At 35.8% G+C, this 19,024-nt stretch overlaps 1 protein-coding gene across 16 annotated transcripts in view; it reads left to right on the top strand.

Annotated features, from left to right (window-relative positions):
- Positions 1-19,024, top strand: part of TENM3 (teneurin transmembrane protein 3) — a 1,290,863-nt gene that overhangs the window by 645,360 nt on the left and 626,479 nt on the right. For 14 of the 16 annotated variants that reach the window (XM_054295903.1, XM_054295905.1, XM_054295902.1 and 11 more), the window contains exon 8: positions 7,236-7,386. The exons of the other annotated variants lie outside the window; for them this stretch is intronic. The gene's annotated coding sequence lies outside the window, so the exon portion shown is untranslated. The remainder of the gene's footprint in view (positions 1-7,235; positions 7,387-19,024) is intronic. 16 annotated transcript variants of the gene reach the window in all.

Raw genomic sequence — 19,024 nt, 5'->3', positions numbered from 1 at the left:
GAGGGAAACATGTTGGACAACTGCTCCCTAAGGCTCTAGTGTTCATAGTAATTGCTACATCATTCACATCATAAATTAGCAGGAGCAATATAGCTACAGTAAATGACTCCCATATCTGCTGCTCTGTATTTACTTTAGAGAGCTGGTAACTGTCAAATTTCATAGGTGCTGATAAAAGCAAATGTGTTTAATCTTGTGTTACTTCTCAATGTTCATATCTAGAAGAGATTCTCAGAAAAATACTGTGAAATACACTTCAAAAATTAACTCTATTTTAATATAATTGTCATGAAAATGCAACCTTTTAAATGGATTCTCTAACATTTATCTCTCCTTAAATTCTAATTTCATTGGTTTAGATTTATCTTGTAGTCTATTCATTCTTTAGAAACCCAATAGGGACATCATTCATGTTTCATAAAATGTAAAAGGTTCTGATCAGTGTATTAAGAGCTTTTGCTAAGAAGAAGTAATAGATTTGTAAAAATAACCATAGAAATTACCTACCTTCATAATAGTGCCAGCTGTAAAATTACATATTAGCAATTGCCTTTATTAATTTTCATTGATGCAAGATGCTTCTGATGGAAATATGGTACTTCAGTACAATTGTGAAGTGTTGCTCTGTGGTGCTGTTCTGCCTCTCCAGCATTTTTTCTAAATGTTTCAGTTTTGCTTATCTACACTGAACAATGTAAAAGGTATGGAGAAAATCTCCAATTTTTATCTTCACTCCCTTACTGACAATAGGCCCAAAGGATGTAGGAGCAGTGGAAAAGTGCAGTAGCGTGTTCCTTATGGAAGAAGTCTCATGTAATGTTAGGCAGGAAAAAATATCTGAAGAAGACTAGGCTGATGCTTACTGCCTAGCTGGAAGATAGCTTCAGTCCCAGGTTTAGGGTTAGATATGACAAATAAGCCACATATTAGGGGATTCTAGTGGATGAAGAAATCATTGTGCTGTCCCATGTTAATGTAAAGTGAATGAAATGGCTTTACATTAACATGTAGATGAAAGTTGTTTGCACATTGTAAATTCACAGGAACTAAAGGCTCTTGCTGTGACCTTGAAGCTATTAATCCAATTTTTAATCAGAGAAGTGATGTAATGGAAATTATGCATTTCCAACACCTCCTTGATATCTGCAGTAGATTTTTTTTTTAATATAACAAAATATATACTTTGTGTCCTCTGGTTTCTGAGACTTACAATGATCAAACTGCAAAGTTCCACCTAGTCCTCTTGTCTATATTCACAGGAGAGGTTATAATTGAATGATAATTTACAGGATAAGTCCTTACTGGGTTTTTTATGTCTAAATAATAATACACCTTTGTTTAAATGTGTTGAGTTGCAATTGTCTGTTCAGGTGCAGACTCCCAGTACTGCAAGAAACTTGAGTACAGGCATCTGCTTTCACCCAGTAATTTCCAGGATCACATCCAGGAACTGTTGAATCATGACTTAAGAAGCGTTAGTGGCTGCTGTATTTGTAATAAATGCTGTGTTTTCAACATGTTGCAAAGCATAAACTGAGACTCCCTTTTCCACCACTGCCCTTCACTTAGAGCTGTGCATTTCTCTTCAGGTAGCTTCTCTTTGCTTCTCTTTCTCTTTGCATCTAGATACTGTTCTTATCCAGAGCTACCATCTCTCAGAACAGATGTCAATAATAAGTGGATAGAAAAAGTGTTACTTATATGCAATTTCCAAGGAGTCTGAAAGGGTTTATATGCCAAATATATAAATAACTAGAGATTCTACTATTCAGTCTGAAAAGCTGAACACAGCTGATTTCAAGTTTCTGAAGGAACATTTTGATGACTGCCTAGGATAATTTAAATTATTATTGACTCTTGCAAGCCTAAAACAAACCCCTGTCATCCAGACCTAGAGATCTGAAACAGTAGTGTGACTTATGTCTGAATCTGAATTAAAAATACAAAATAAACAAATGCACAGTATTTTTTCATGGTAAGAGAAATAATTTTGTTCTTAGGAAAAAGTCACTCTTGGAGGTTTTGATTTTCCATTATAAAAATGCGTCACTTTGTTGATGTTAAGTTTAAAAGTATAATTTTCAAAGTAATCTGTTACCAAGGTAAGGAAGAATAGCAGGTTTCTTTTGCATCTGTTTCAGTATTTCTGTAATATTTTGCAATATTTAATAGTCTTGAGAATGATCCCTTGACTACAAAAAATGGGCTAGATTTCAGGAAGTTTTAAGGAACATTTCCTGTTCATTTTCTGCTATTATCACTTAGAAAGAACTAAACTGTTTAATTAGTTATTTCACTTAGCTTCTCTCACAACAAAACCATTTTCCAATCAGAATATGTATGCCAGTTCACATTACTGAAAGGCATGCCTGACTGAAAAGGGTCAAACAATTTATAAATTACTGTTTAAAATTGAAATGTGAGAAAAAGCTGTCAAAAACAGAAGGTGAAGTGAAGTTGATTCTTCACCTGCCAAGGCTGGATGCATTGAATTTTAAACAGACTTTTAATATTGTGATATTCCCTTTTCTTGGTTTATTACAAGTTGCAAGCTGATATACTTTAATTCTTGTTAAAGATTTTAGTCATAAGGTAAGAGAGTACATGCTGTGTAGCACAAGCTAAAGGGACAGATGTATAAGCCGGGAAGTTTTCCAGATTAAAGGCACTTAACACTGAATGCATTTGATGTTCAAACGCATTTTGGGATCTTGTAAATCTGTCATAAAAATGCACCAAGGCTGAGCATGAATTCTGACTCCATGCATGCTAGTCTGCATCTTGGCCTACTACTTAACACATTGATTTGTTTCTGATCTGTTCAAAGATTTTTTTTCTTTTACAGAAAGACTGTATTTAGAATTAGTGTTTCACAGAAGTAGTGATATTGGGTTTAAATTTTATTACCAAAATGATGTAAATATTTTGTTAAAAATTCATGTGGTTGAGGGGACTTTGTTTAGGATTATTACAGGCTATCGAATCCAGATAATACTGCCAGAAGTGATGCTCTCTCTCTTCCTATCTAATGCTATAGTCTTTTAATGAGATTTGGAAAATCATTTGAGAAAGTGGTACATGAATGGCACGATAGTATTCTTCCACTATTCTTCAAAAGAAAGGGGAATTCAAATTAATCTAGGTCTGGATGACTGATTGAAATTTTTTTGTCAGTTGTTCAGCAATCAAAATGAGAAAACCAGGAAGAAGTTGAGAAGTATATATGACCACTGATTTTACAAATAGAATGTATGATTTTTTGAGTATCACTACTCATCTTCACCAGAGAAACTTTAACACGCTATTTTCACAATTCTTCTGACAATTTAAAGAAATTTTTTTGTTATTTTAAAATAATATTTTGCTCTCAGCAGCAGTTCTTTAATGGACATGAACACAAAAACAAGCAATATACAAAGCCCTGCAGAGGGCAACTCTAAGCCCTGCACAGGACCATCTCCAAGAGTCACACCAGGTGCCTGAGACCATTGTCCAAACCCTTCTTGAGCTCTGTCAGGCTTGGTGCTGCGACCACTTCCCTGGGTAGCCTGTTCCAGTGCCCAACCACAGTCTGGGTAAAAAACCTTTTCCTAATATTCAGGTTAAACCTCCTCTGACACAGCTTCATGCTTTTCACTTGGATCCTGCCACTGATCACCAGTGAGGAGAGACCAGTGCCTGCCCCTCTCCACTTGCCTTGTGATGAATTTCCTTCTGGGATGACAGTAAACATCTGTTTTTAAAGGTGTTATGGGGATAGGCTAAGGAAGTTGTTATTTTTAAGCCTGGAGGAAGAGGTGGCTTTGAGGCTACCTAATAGCAGCCTGTCCATACCTACAGGATGTTAGTGAGAAACTGAGGCAGGCTCCTCACAGTGAATGAGACAGCAGTCATAAACTGAAGCAGAGCAGGCTTTGACTAGGTAAAGAAAAGTATCCGCTAACAGAGGAATCAGGTATTGAACCTACTAGGCCTGTGAGAGCCCTGGCACAACTAGACAAAGCTCTGAACAATGTGGTCTGAAATTGGTGTAGGCTCTGCTTTCAGCAGGAGACTGAGCTGGGCACCTACTGAGGTACTTTCCCACCGGAATGATTCCAGTATCCTGTGATATATAGAAGTGTGGGGAGAGGATAAAAGCAAGAAGAAGTGTAAAGATCTGGACGTTTAGTGATATTTTTATGGGTAGATATCACTGTCTCATAAGCACAGGAATCTGAAAGTTGAAATTGTTTTTAATAATGCCACAGCAAATCCAGTTCTACTGCTTAGTCCAGGAGAATGGAAAAAAAATAGGAGTAAGTACTGAATTTTTAACTGTTGAGCATGAGACAAATATTATCCTATTCTGTTTTGCATGATATAATCTAGATACTTATTTAAATGTGACTCATCTTTGTTGTCTCATTCAATGTGATAATTGACCTAAGACATGATGAGAGGTTGTTAGATTTGGTGCTCATAAACAATCAAAATCCACATTTAAAACCTCTGAGATTGACTTAAATTGAAGTGTAAAAACCAAATGACTCAATGAAATGGTTTAATCCCCCTTTTTTTTTTCTTCTCCTTTTTAAGGATTAGTACTTTCTGGAAGAATGGCACCTGCAATTACATTAATAGGATAAAATGGGTTACCTTAGAGTGACTTAATCATTAAGTTTCAGGATAACGGCAGATTTTTCTGATCAGATTTTTATTGATGGCATGTTTAGAGATATTTAGGGAAATAACGGGTTTTGTGGGTTGGTTTGGGGTTTTTTTTTAATCTATTTAATAAATACTAGAGGGAAATCAGAAGCAGAAATCCTAATAAAAAAATCTCAAAGTCAGTATTTCACACATTTCTTGGTCTCTAGTGTGCTACAAGAAGATCACAAATTACCTCAATTTCCTAATTCTGTAACTGGCTAGCCAAGATTGCAGTGGGAATTAGAATCCATAAAAGTCTAAATTATTATTGCAATTGGAGTTCTTATCTTTCATTTACATGGCTCTGAGCACTTTCAAGACCTTTTTCTACTGTAGGTTCTATTATATCCTTCAGTTGTGTCATGAAGAGGAAAAGAATGAGAAGTCTTTCTACAGCTTCCCAAACTTTCCCCGTCACCCCATCTGTGTGAGCATCCACCAAAGACCTTCAGCTTCCAGTTTCATATGACATTAATATTTTTAATTTTTATTTCTGTATGGGAAAGGCCTAATTTTTCTTTTATATTTGCAAAGCACCTTGCACACAGAAAAAAGCAAGTAGGCAACATAAGAAAACAACATCTGGAGATATATTCCTTCCATTCTGAAGTGTTTTCATACTGACGTATGCCTTTAAATTTTCATTTGTTGAATAATTTCAAGTCTAGTTTTGTTAAGGATAAAGGTTTAGCCTTCAGACTTAAAATTTGTGATGCAAAAGTGTTTTGTGTTTTACTAAAGTACAACTATAGGTTTTACTACCACACCATTTATCTGTTCAGAAAAACATGAAAAAAATATGCTAGAATCTAGCAAATTATTTGTTATTAAAATTGGTTATTGGAATTTTTAATATAGTTCAGTACATTTTTTCCAGTTGTAATTTCTGTATCCATTCTTTTGATTTAAACTTATCTCTCAATTATTTTGATTAACATAAATACAGTCTCTTATGGCAACAGATTTTAAGACTGGGACATGGTGAGACTCTTGAGAATGGTGCTATTTGGGGCCTGAGGTGGACTCAATAATATTTAAGGATCCCTTCCAACTCATCTTACTCTGTGATTCTGTGGTGAATTCCTTCAGAACTCTTCAAGTCTCCTTAAAGCTGCCTCTAACTCTGCTAGTACTGGTCTATTTCGTTTGTTCATAATAGATTCTGCAAGGTGGGAGACAAATTTTGTTCTTATTTTTTAATTATTTAAATCATAATAATTAAACTCACTCAAAATAATTTTTAATTCATTTTCAATCAATAGAATGAAATCTGTCTAGCTTCCTTTAGTGAGGAAGGGCACAACATGAAGTCCTATGTCAAATCCAAAGTGCTTGAAATTTTATTTCCGTCGTCGCTCATGTAACCTATATGCATGACTGAGCTATAGGATGCATGGGATAAAATTATGGGGTTTAGTTCTTTACTGGAAGTTTGTGCCCTCTTCTGTTTTGCACAGGTTTATGAATACTTCAGTCCTGAGTCTGATTCAGAGAATCCCATTCTCTAATGTTCCACCAAGCAGAAGCTACTTTCAAATTATTTATGAGGATGATAGACAAATGTATTCCATCCTTTAAAAATCCTGAAGGTTAAAATGGACTGCTTGACGTCTTTCTTAGTAGAGGTAGAGTTGTAATCAAGGAGGACTGTAATAGAACTCTACTGCCTACTACAATATAGTAGACACTGTATTAAAGTATACTATAAGTCATGCAATAGGAAAGAATCCTATACAATATCCTGGTTATTGAGAGTCTGATTTACACTATATAGACACATAATGAATTAATTTTAACTTTTCATAGATTTTATATCTTTGTAAATCTTGATTTTTCCCAATTTTCATTGCCTAAGTTGTGTTAGCAATCTGTTCAAGTTCAGCTGGTTTAACAGTAAGTTTAACTAATAATCAGGATTCAAAAACTTTGTGTGTGGCTGCTTGATTTTTGAAGATGCTTGGCACTGTCCAAAGAAGAAGGCAGAAATTGCATCAGAAATTCATGAGGGCAAAAGAAAAGTTGCAGATTTTATGAGTGACACATTCAGAGAATGTGTCACAGGAGACTGTAAAGCCATGGAAACAGGGAAAGCTTGAGGGTTTTGTTCATTTGCAATTAAAGTTTGTGTTCAAAGTTAAATTAGCTTTTCTTGAGAAGTGACTGAATGGCACTGACATATCCTGAGATTTTAAGGTTTACCTAAACATAAAAATATTGGTAATTATGATTTAAGGCCAAAAATTACTTTATTCCAGTAGTATTGAGTTTTCTCATTTATAAATGCTTCATGTATTTATAAATATGTCTTGGAAAATGTCTCAAACATAGGTAAAAATAAAGATTTAATCTTTTTTAACCTCAAAAAGAAAGCACTTCTATGAAATGCTTCTTGACAAAGGTACATGTTTATCTTTTCCAGTTTGGGTTGTTCAGGGTCCAGGTTTTTTGGCATTGGAGTTGGACTAAAATAATTATCAATTGGATCTAGGGAGGACATTCGTACTTCCAAAACATGGAGCTCCAAGACTGACCTTATTTCACAGGTGTTGAATATTCAATAAAGGCTTCATCTGGAAGTGGCATCCAAGGTCAGCTCTTTTTATAAGAACACAACATAGCTCATAATTTCTGTGCAGCTGTGGGCGTAAAGGATGTACAGAGACAAGCTAATGGAATGGTACCACCACTTCCATGGTAAGTTTAATGTCATGGAATTGTGAAACACATGCAAATTTTTCAGGGTGATGAGTGCCTCCTACTTCTCTCTAGACCCAACCAGTGGAATGTCATGGAGTTTTCTAATTACTACTCAGAGGCAATTGAAGCAACACTGTCTAACTTGGATCAGCTTGTAATTGTTGTATGCCAAGCAGAAGAAGAGTTAGAATAATAAGACATGCAGAAAACAAGCTTGTGTGTGTATGTATGTATGTATGTATGTTTTACAAGATGAATTTTAAATACTTTAAGTTGGAGGATGTATGGCACCTGAATTTTTAATGTGGGAGTTTACAGAGATTGCTTAGTTTAGAGATTGCTTAGTTTAGAGATTGCTTAGTTCTCAAGCCAGTGTGTGCAGACTGGATAACACAAATGGCTTTTGCTCTTGGAGGACACAGCTCTTGAGAGGACACATTTCTGTGCTCTGTCAGACTGTAATTTTCATGTGTTTGATAGGATTAGAGGTATTTTTAAAGATTTATCTGATAAAATAGCTTTTGTAGGCAGAACCTTTTAATTTTGCTATAATTAAAGGAATAATACCAAAATGATTGCTAGCTATTAGAGGCTGTGGAAAAAACATCTTGCAATGTGTCTCTCTAAAGTTTTTTTTTGTTTAACTTTTTTCAGGTAAATCAGTAATGCATTACATTGCAAATTATAAAATCACATGGGGAGAAAATGTTAGCTTTTACACCACTACCAGTGACCAGAGACAGACTTACACTGTATTTTCATTAGTGTGCTGCCCAGTGACTTTGGTAAGCTTTAAGCACAGTGCCAGTTCGTGGTCACTTTCAAGAAGCAATGCCAAATATGCAAGGGCAAACAAAGCTATTGTGAGATTATTTTTTAAAATTAAGCTAATGTTCTAGAAACATGCTTCTAACTTCTTGTTCTAATTGGAAACATTCTAATCCAATGCTGCCAAGTGAAGCTGATTGCAGACTTAATTACTCTTATGTAACAACTAATATCTGGCAGTAACACACATTGTAGAACACTGGCAGGTTTTGAAATCAGTTTGTTCCCTTTGCCCCTTCTTTCTTTGTTGTTCTGTTTACTTTGCCCAGTTAATGTGCTCTTGTGCCATAATAATCTCTAGCTAAATGGTAATTGCTCTATTGACAGCACTACTGTACATTTTTGACACATCATTATTCATACTTAACCACTTGACCTGGAATAAATGTTAAAGCAATTACTACTGAGAGCTTTTCTATGAGAAAATTGAGGCAAAGTTTAAAGATAATCAAAATGCAAAGCTGATCATGATAGCAACTGGAAAAATGGCAAATCCTATTAAACAGATTTTTATTAGCCAAGTTGATGCCAGTAGATATTATCTGGTAATTTAGTCTTATTAAAAAGAAAATAAAGCAGCTAATTGTTTACTATTCTGGAACTTATTCCAGCTTGCAATTTGCAACTGAAATTAAGCTTTATGTGGCTCATCTATTTTGTCACATTGAAATATGAAAATCATTTGGTACAAAGCACATCTGCTCAGTCCTTTCCATCTTCCTGCAAATCCTCGTTCAGTATGTTTCATACATGTTGAGGTATTCCATTCATGCATACAGCACCACTATTTTAGATATTTCGCTCTTATAAACCTAATATCTTCAGATCTGAGAGCTCACAATTTTAGTACTTTTCTACCATTATACATACTTTGCAACTATAATAAATGTGTGTGTGTAAGCTGTTTTAGTTTAGAGATTTTAGAAGGAACTTGAAAACTGAGAGGGACAGAGTTATTGTTAATGCAACAGTGTGAAAATTGTCCAAATCTCCCAGACCAGCATTTTATTTTGATAGTTAATTGCATATTTGCTCTAGCTGTGATTGTATTCTTAAAGGAAAGTAAATGTTCTCCAGTTTAGTTGTTAAAAAAGTGGCATTTACAGTGATCTCAAATTTCAAAAGACTCAATTGCAGAACAAAGCCTTCAGTACAGTGCTTACAGTAAAAGCTGTAATTATAAGAGAATGCCAAAAGACATCAAGAAAGCCTTAAAGGGATAGCATAAGCTTTTACTGCCCCCATCTGAACTATGAGACTTGCTTGAAAACCACCATTAGGATGCAGAATACTGATTCTTGATATGTCACTATTGCTGTCATGGGAGAACTGTTGTAAAGGCCAGAAGCTTACAGTGGTTTCTGTATTAATGAAACTTTTCCACACTTAATGAAAGCAAAGAAAGATTGGGGTTTTTTAATTAATAAAATATTAAAAACTAGGGAGGAAATCTCTTTTCATGTCGATCCACATTCAGAAGAGCAATAAGGTTCTGCAGCTGTGCTTTATCAGGCAGAAAAATCTTTTGTTTTTAAACATGCTCAACTCCCTATTAACTGCTTCAGTATCCTGTATGCCTATCAAACTGATAATAGATTGTTCAGAGGGCATTTAAGAACTCAGTTCTTGAACTATTCATTCACATTATCACTTCTGATTAGTTTTAGAGGAGCTTTTACAGTAAGTATAAAGGACCACAAATTGTATAATAAATTTTCTAAAGGAGTTACACCAACTAAATGTATCTAGGTGTCTCCTATTACTTCTGTTATTTTTATTCATAGCTGAGAAATCTCTTAATAATAATAGTTATATATATATATATATATACATATTATATATATAGAATATATATTTATTTTTAGAATAAATAAGTTTTGTCAACAGTTCACCTTCCAGTGTTGAGGAATTTATGAATTTGTTTCAGGTTTGACTTCTCAGTTTTTTATTGAGATATGTACCTCACAGTTTAAGCACTGCAAAGCATTTTTGCTAGATATAACTTTCTGTTTGTTTGATTTGCTCTTAAAATTTCCCCATATTTTATTCCTACTCTGTGTCCTTTCCTATTAATGTGCATAATATATTAAACCTTGGGGTTTTTTTAGCCGTGGATGCAGAGACCAAAAGTCCTGTTGTGTGCTTTTATTTTCTGATTTCTCGAGGGTTTTTTTGATTGACCATCTTTTTAGTTCAGGAAACATGGATTAAGTATTTTAATGCATGTCTAGTGTGGTAATGGGTGATTATATCATAACTGCAAACCACATTTTGTTAATTCAGATAATCTTTCATAAATGCCACTTTGTGCCATTAACTGAAAGACCACACAGCCTATGGAACAATCAACAGCTTTATTTCAGTAAAGAAGATTTTACACAGTAACTCCAATCAGGCCGGCCGTTTCAAATTCTGGTTTTTCAAATGGACTTCTTTTCCCTCTTCTTACCAAACTGAATGAAGCACAGTATTTAGTATGTGTTCCTCACATACAGCAAAAGAAAGACAACTAACACAACCAATATACTGTTGTTCCCTGTCAGTCCACATTTTGTAGCAGAGAGGACTGTTCAGGTAAAGAGAAAAATTACTGTTGATAGGCTTCACTGATCTGGGGAAGAAATAACAAGATTGCTTATTAACATCATGAGATTTTTGTACTGCAGTGCGTATTGAGAGTTGTTGATTTTTTTCCAGCTTTTGAGTCTTTATTGTTATATTGTGTCAGGAAAGAAAATTTTGGAATTTCCATCTACAGTTTTCTGAGGAGAAAGGGTGTAGGAGAAAAGGATCTAAAGGCTAAAACTGTCACATGAATTCTGACTTTTAGGGATTTAAGGAAATTGGTAAGATTCACCAAAGTAATCGTACATTAGTAATAAATAATGACCTTGAAAATAACCTGAGTTCCAAACTATTTACTCTTGTTGAAATGCTGTACCCGTGCCAAAAAAAAATCTTGGATTGTTGATAGCAATGTGTAGCCATTACTGAACCTGGTTTGGCAGATTCCTGAGAGATTTATTCCTTGCACTTCTGGGGAAAATTTGTACTGTCTGAGACTTTGCTGCAATATTAGAATAGCAAATAAAGAGAAGAGGTAATTTCTCAGTCTAACAGAAGATTCTACAGAAACACATTCACACTACTGTGTTAACAGGGTTCCTGCTGCTTTTAAAAATAACTGTTGGAAAATAGTAATAGAGAGTCATGAAAACAGGGAAATCAGGTTCCTCTCAGAAGAGGATGCAAGCACAATGTGGTGTAGCTAATACTGCTTAATGGTGCTACACTTATATTGAGTCCTTTCTTTCAAAATGTGTAGCAAATGTCCAAATATCGTCTTTAATATTCACATCTGGTTCAATAAAATTTTCTAATATGTGTACAGGCTTGTAAATCACATGTGAACAAGAAAGGAAATGTAGAGATACCATCTTATGTAAACTATAGATTAAACTAGGAACAATGAAACAAAGGAAAGTGTTTGTTTCCTTGTTCAGCTTCACTTAATGTGAGGCTTGCAGTATGATGATTCCTGGGTATGTCTTCCTTCAGCTCAAATATTTGGCTAAATTTATACTCATGTGAATTATATACCTCTGTACATAAGGGTATTTCTGGATCAGATCTGCTGCAGGTTTCAGGAAATGTTCTAGGCATCAGTGAACACAGCCTTACTGGTTCAATAAAGAAATGAAACTAGAAGAGAGGAAATAGATCACAGATGTGGTTCTCTGCTACTTATACAGCAGAGCTGATATAAGTAGGTGCTTGGTGCTTTGGTTGTTGTGAGTTAATCAAAGCCCTCAGTTGCACTCTTTCAAAGCTTTTCAGCATAGCAGACAAAAAGAATTTTTCCAGGCTGAAAGAAAAACGCTGTGTTGGTAGTGGAACAGTTATAAATCAGAAACTGGATGAGGATGGGAGTGTAGCAGAATGTGGAAAGGAAAATAACAGAGCTGTCTGCTTCCTAAATAAAGGAAACCCCTGGTTAAGGAGGAATGGATATTGGGTTAACAGAACTAAAGACATCAAGAGAGTGAGGCACAAATACAGCCCCTGGTGTTACAGAGAGATAATAGCAATACATGCACGTGTTAGACAAGGGGCCTTGCCTTGGCTGTAATGGTGTTAGTGAATAAAGACTTTGGACCTCACGAGGAGGTGGATAGTATGGGCTCCCTTGAGATGGATAGACTTGTGTCTCTTTTGAGGCTAGCTAAATATGTGTTCTGGTTTAACCTGACAGGTGGCTAAACAGCTGCTCAATTCACTCCCTCCCACACTAGGATAGAGGAAAGAATTAAAAAAAAACCAAAGTAAAATTCTTAGCTTGAGATATAGACAGTTTAATAGGGAAAATTTTGATGATGATGGTAATAATAATAATATTCAAATAATTAGAATATACAAAACAAGTGGTGCACAATGCCGTTGCTTACCACCTGCTGACTGATGCCCAGTCAGTTCGTGAGCAGGGGCTCCAAGGCAGTTTCCCCCTAGTTTATATATTAAGCATAATGCCACATGGTATGGAATTTGGCCAGTTTGGGTCAACTGTCCCAGCTGTGTCCCTTTCCAGCTTCTTGTGCCCCCAGCCTCTTTGCTGCTGGGGTGTGGTGAGAAGCTGAGAATTCCATGGCTTGATGTAATCACTGTTCAGCAACAACTAAAACATCAGCGTGTTACCAACATTATTCTCATCCTAAACCAAAACACAGCACTGTAGTAGCTACTAGGAAGAAAATTGACTTTGGTATCCCAGCTTAAACCAGGAAAATAAGGTTGTGAGACAACCTAGAAGATAGAAGACAAATCCAAGCAGAGATCTTGTCATATATTCAGCACACACTGCTGCCTTGTTTAACTGTATGCTAACACAAGTGCAGAAATCTTTGGTTTTTAAAGTAAGTCTCTGAAAGAGAGTGTTACTAATTGATTTGATTGTATTATCTGCAATGTGATCTGGTCTTGTTGTTTCACCAGCTTATATGAAAGCTGTACTAGAAATGAAAAAATCCTGAAGCATAACGACTGTTCTCCAAGATGGAGGGATTAGATTTTTTTTTTCCCCAACAGAAATTTAAAACCCATGTTCCCCTATCATAAAGATTGCTGGGCTGGTGTTACTCAGATGAATGCCATATGGATCTGGACGAATCTTTGAATTATTTTAATCCCATGAAACATTTTCTGTGAAAGCAGATAAAATTCTTCCACATGCCTAATGCTTTTTAAAGTTTAAAATGTGATTTTTTTTTCATACTATTTACATAAAATTTCAGATGAGAAGCTTTATTTTCCAGCAACAGTAACTTCAATATTACATGCATAATCATTTTATTCTTTATTCTCTCTTACAAAAATAGAGATTATTCCAGGATAAGAAAAATGGATTCTTAGTTTATTAATTTTTGAAACTGTTTTTAGAGCAGGTGTCACATGGGTATTCATGTTACTGGATCCATTTGCTACCTAGATTGTCATTGCGAGGTTCAGTTGAAGTGATATTAAAATGTTGAGTGTTCAATGACAAGAAGTGAAAGTATAGCAAAAATATAATTTCACCAATGTGGCCAATGTGAGGCAAAATGTTGCCTTTTCTACACTTCTCAGAGGACATTGCAAAAGAATTTGCTCTTACCAGCTTTGGAGAACTAACTAACGCATTACATTCTTTGAGATTATTTATTAGGATGTTGTCTGAAAGTATAATTATAAATGTGCTTCCCAAAATACTGTTCTCAATTGTTGAAAATTGAGCTGGAAAACTGCCAAATATCTTACTGTGCAGTTGAAATCTAGTATAAGGCACCTTGAGCCAATAGCACATTTTTAAATTTAGATACCAGGTAAGTGATTGGGTGAACACTGAAGGTGGCAGATCTGGAAAGCTCCAGATGTGCACATCAAGTTCTGCATGGCATGATTTCTATCGTTTTGCTCACTTGCAGAGATGTGCCAAAAACTTGGAGAGGTGCCTGCAGATTGCTGTAACAAACCTTGAACCCTTTAATGTTTAAATATATTAGAAACAAGAGATGTAGCATGTTAATAATAATAGTAAAAAACCTATGTGGTTTTTTCAGCTATAAAATATGTAGAAAGCCAAAAGCTTTCTTATAAGAGCTGATATCTCTGCTCTAATTCCCAGTAAATTGACTGAGTTCATAGATTTATACTCTTTGTGAATTAAGCATTATACTCTTCTAACTAATGAGCAAGCATCTTTAGTTAGCATGCATAAATGTTCCTAAGTTGTAGCTTTCAGTTTCTGCATGATGGCAGCAGCTGAAGGAAACAACCAATTTGCTGCTATGTTTACTTTCCTGATAGGTCAACCTTATTAGTGCCCCGAACTACAGAGTGATACTGATACATTAATCCCTCTGAAGAGGAAAGAGATCTATAATGTAATTTAAGGAGCATGTCCCATTTTGAGTTGATTGATCCTGGTTTTCTTGTCACAAACAATGACAAGTGTTGAAAGTATAAAGAATTTGTGAAATTAGAGATAAATTAATCAAGGTACATTTTCTTTCTGTGAAATACCAGGAATGTTAGAGAAACTGCCTTGCTTTGTTAAAGCACCAGTAGAGTTTTCTGTAGAAATATAGGGCAAAAATATTGTTTGAAATTCATTTTAGAGCATTGAATACTGAACGTGCTACTTCAGGTTTCAGCACAGATTTAGAACTAGAAACAACAGAGAGCCCAGTACAGAAAAGGTACACCTCATTTGTCTGTATCTCGAGTGGTGTAGATCAGGAGTTGTTTCTACATTGATGAAGTTCCTGTGTTTTAAAAGGTACCACAAATTAGATCAGGACTTGCTCTATTGTATATAATATAAGAGCAAAGAGCTTAAATGAAAGAACCACAGCTGCCTTAGAGTGAATAAAAAGTAGTAATGTGATCATTACATTTATTTTATTAATGTATGTATATTTTATACTATTTTAATAAAAGTATCCAAATAGTTCTAGAAAAAGAAAAAAAGAGCCAATAGCCAATACTGCAAACATTTAGCATGAACAAGTTATTTTTGCAAGAAGATGCATGGCAGACTGTGTAATTTCTTTTAGTATTTCACCTGTGACACTATAAATAATACATGTTAGTTTAAGTAGAGCTATTATAGACTACTATTTATCTTGTACATAATTTATGGACAGTGGTCTCCTAACATGCGTAGATAATGTTCTCTCCAAAAAAAAGAAAGTTCAGAATAAAATAATTTTAAAGAAATGAAGCAGTTATTTAAACTGAATTGAATCAAAATCTGCATTTTGAAGGCACAGATTGATAACTGCTTTTTTGAAGCACAGTATTAACTTCCCTTTTCCAGCCTGTGAATTGCTTAGTGTTTTAATATATTTTTTTAAAAAGATTGGTGTGAAACATTAGATAACAACAGAAAATATAAGTGCTTGAGCAGTTTGATTACTGCTGAAACTTCAGAGATCCTGCTTGTATTTCAGATGCTGTTCAGGTCTCTAGTTAGAAATACATTTGTAGAATTTGTGTACATTTTTATGTAAGTTGAATGAAAACCTGACCCAAATTACACTGAACTTGTAAGATCATCTTTGTGTCTGTGACTAAACTCCAGTAGGAAATTGTTTGGGAATTATGTGTTCATGTTTCCTTGGGGAAGAATCCTGTCAAGAATATCTTAGCCACTGTGCAGCCTGTAATAGCTGTATTTATTGACATTTAGAAGGACAGTGATTTCCTCCTGAGACAGCAGAAAAGCCTTCATATTGTAAATCTGTTCTAACTTTCTAATTTCATGTGTGAACACATTCCTCTATGTCTCATCTTTTCCAGGACAGTTTAGAAAATTACTTATATCAGTAATAAAATTCCCCATTACCTATGCATATGTTTTTATAGATGGTTGTCTAGTCCAAGATCTGGGGTTTTTTGTATTACTGACTGATGTTTATTTTACTTTTTTCCAGTTTTAGAAGCATACTAGAGGTTGCACTGGGCAAAGTGTGTTGTGCCCATGGCATCAGGTAGAAACAGTAACATTTTTAAGTTCCTTCAGTATATATTCTCTCTCCCACAGTTACACTGCTTTTTTAAACTCCCAAGTGCTGCATATTTTTATCTATGTTGGCTCAAGTCAGGATAAAGGTATACAGAAGCTTTCTTTTTAATGCACCAGCTCTGTTTTGCCAGGTTAAGCAACAGAATAGCATTGAAATCTTTTTAGTGAGCATGAGCTGGATCTTATTTATTAAGGGACCGATCCAAAGTATTCTTGAGTTAAAGTTTCCCGTTGACTTTGTCAGTTTTGGCTCAGGCTCCAATGGCTCTGCTATATACTTTTGTTAGGAGGATTAAAATGTACTCTTTCATTAGTTAAGTGCAAAGTGAATTTCAAATGAGTCAGAATATATTTGAAGTATAACTGTCAAGTCATTGGTATTGATTTAGACACTGTTAAACAGGGGCAGTGCTAACACACAAGGGTTTATTCTTTGTTACAACTTGCTCGTAACCCCCATTGATGATAATGGGAATTACAGGCATGTCCTGAAGGGAATGTGCCCTTTGTAAATTCCCTATAAGCCTTATATTAAGGAGCCACAGTTCTGTGAGAGTTCAAATACTTTTTGTGTGTAGATGAAACTTTGTGAGCTCTCCTGTGTCTTTTCTTAGTAGTTCTTGGAAGGTAGATATTTCAGAAAGAAATATATCCCAGAGCTGTTGTCTTGTCTTTCCTTATCTGACAGGGAAGATGCCAAGAAACTGCTGGGAAATAGGCACACTTTTTGTCCAAAGTGTGCAGCAAGAAAAGTTAATAGTTTGTACAGGGGCCTGACTGGTGTTACAAATTTCTAGCATAACAAAGAAAGATTTGTGCAAAGCTATTAGGAAAATCAAACATGTAATATTTTTTCCTACTAATATTTTATAAGTCAGAAACAAAAAGGATAATCAGGTGATATTATGCTAACTTCTGTAGCTATTCACATTTTCACTGTAGTTAATGAGGATGCACACTTAAGTCTTTCTGAAGTAACCCCCTGCCTTTGCCTGGTGTGCTGTTTTGTGAGCCATTTCACTCCTCAGGTACTATGTTTGCTATCCAGATCAGATGCTTATATGTTTATTGCATTTAAAGACATTTTCAGTTCACATAGCACTGTAAAAAGCACTGTGAGATGGCATGAAGTTTGCCATCCAGATGCCCCTTTGCTTTCTTCCAGAGCATTACTGCTCTAATGGGACTTGAAGGGCACACTCGTCATGGGAAATATGTGGCATAGGAATCTGCTGGTCACCCCAGCTTTTTCCTACAGTTCTTGCTTCTGAAATTCTTCTCATGCTAATTTTAATATCATTTTTTCTCATTTCCATTCTTCTCTACTTGTAGGTTTGGTTCTTGATTCAGTGTTTCCTTCTGTCTCAACCCTACTACTTATCCTAAACTTAGCAAGTTTCTACCTCCATCTTTTGCATATATCTGGTAACATCAGAAATTTTTAGGCACCTCAGTCTGGTTTCAAAACTCTCTGACTATTAAAAAAACAGCAAAAAATCCCCACCAAAAAAAAACCCGACCAAACAAGAACAACAAAAACAAACAAACAAAAATAAACAAACAATGAAAGGAAAACAAATAAACAAACAAAACCCCCAAACCAGAAAACACCAAAAACCCTTGCAAGGGGGACATATAGGACTGGAAAATTGCTGATTCTTTCTTTTTGGCACTGATGCCTTAGAAGCACACCCATAGCCCTTACTTTGCCAGGAGAAGAAGCTATTGATTTTGTTCTTGTTCTGCTAATCTTAGGAGAGGAAAGTGCTGAATTAAGAAATGCTGTCTCTTGGGTCACTGCTATAATGAGTAAATTATATCAAATGGCACTCTAACCTCTTTTTGTACTTTTGAAATGAACTTTCTGTCAGAGCCCTGTTGGCACTAACCAGCTTCACTGTTCCTACCCTGCAACACCACCCACTCACCAGCTCAGGATGCATTCCACCCCAGCCAGGGCCCTTGTTCCCACCCCAGTGCTGCAATGGGCCTGCCTGCCCCTCATCCTGTCACCAGGCACTTTCATGTTTCACACCAGTTATGGACGTGCCTTGATGCTCTGCCCTGGCCAATGCTCTCTGGCCCTGCAGCCAACACCTGAGTGTCTTGGCCACCTGTCCCAGCCGTGACCGAGCTGTTGGATGAATTGGGTGACCTGCCTTGGGAATGCAGCCCTGTTCCTGCTGTCTCCCCACTCTCTCCCTCCTCTTGCATTCTCTGGCAGATTTTCTGCTGAAAAATTGAGTCTCAATCTGTATGATGAACATGCCCCTCAGGCCCCAGATCAGGCATTGAAGCCTAGCTTGATTTCCAGCACACCCAGGTGGCTCTCAGGTTTCTCCTTACCTCCTCCTTGCTTTGCACAGGAGCGTGGCTTTTTAATTTTCTAGTACAACCTTAGTACTCAGCTTTTTGAATCTGACTTAGAAGCTAAGCAATAGAAGCAATGTACCTTATGAATCTAGAGATTTGGACAATTTTGTCTTGAAGAAGGCTGAACCAGTAGATGAACTAGTCCAGTGCAGTGTGTCCTGTAATGGTGTTACTTCTCAGGCTTGGTTTTCCCTGAATCTCTCCAATCTCTCACTCTCTACAAGTAAAGACACTACCAAGAGCTACTCCTGAGAGCTTTCAGACTACTGAAAAAAATTACATATAAATGTATTTATTAAAACAAAAACCTGTTCAAATTCTTATCTCTCATAGGCATGATTCCAATAAAGAGCATCCTGCCAGACCAGATGCAAA

Source organism: Melozone crissalis, unplaced genomic scaffold (assembly GCF_028551555.1).
Source record: "Melozone crissalis strain CALT ecotype California unplaced genomic scaffold, PUWL_Pcris_2 ptg000006l_1, whole genome shotgun sequence".
NCBI lineage: Eukaryota > Metazoa > Chordata > Aves > Passeriformes > Passerellidae > Melozone > Melozone crissalis.
This window is presented reverse-complemented; position numbering and strand designations above follow the sequence as displayed.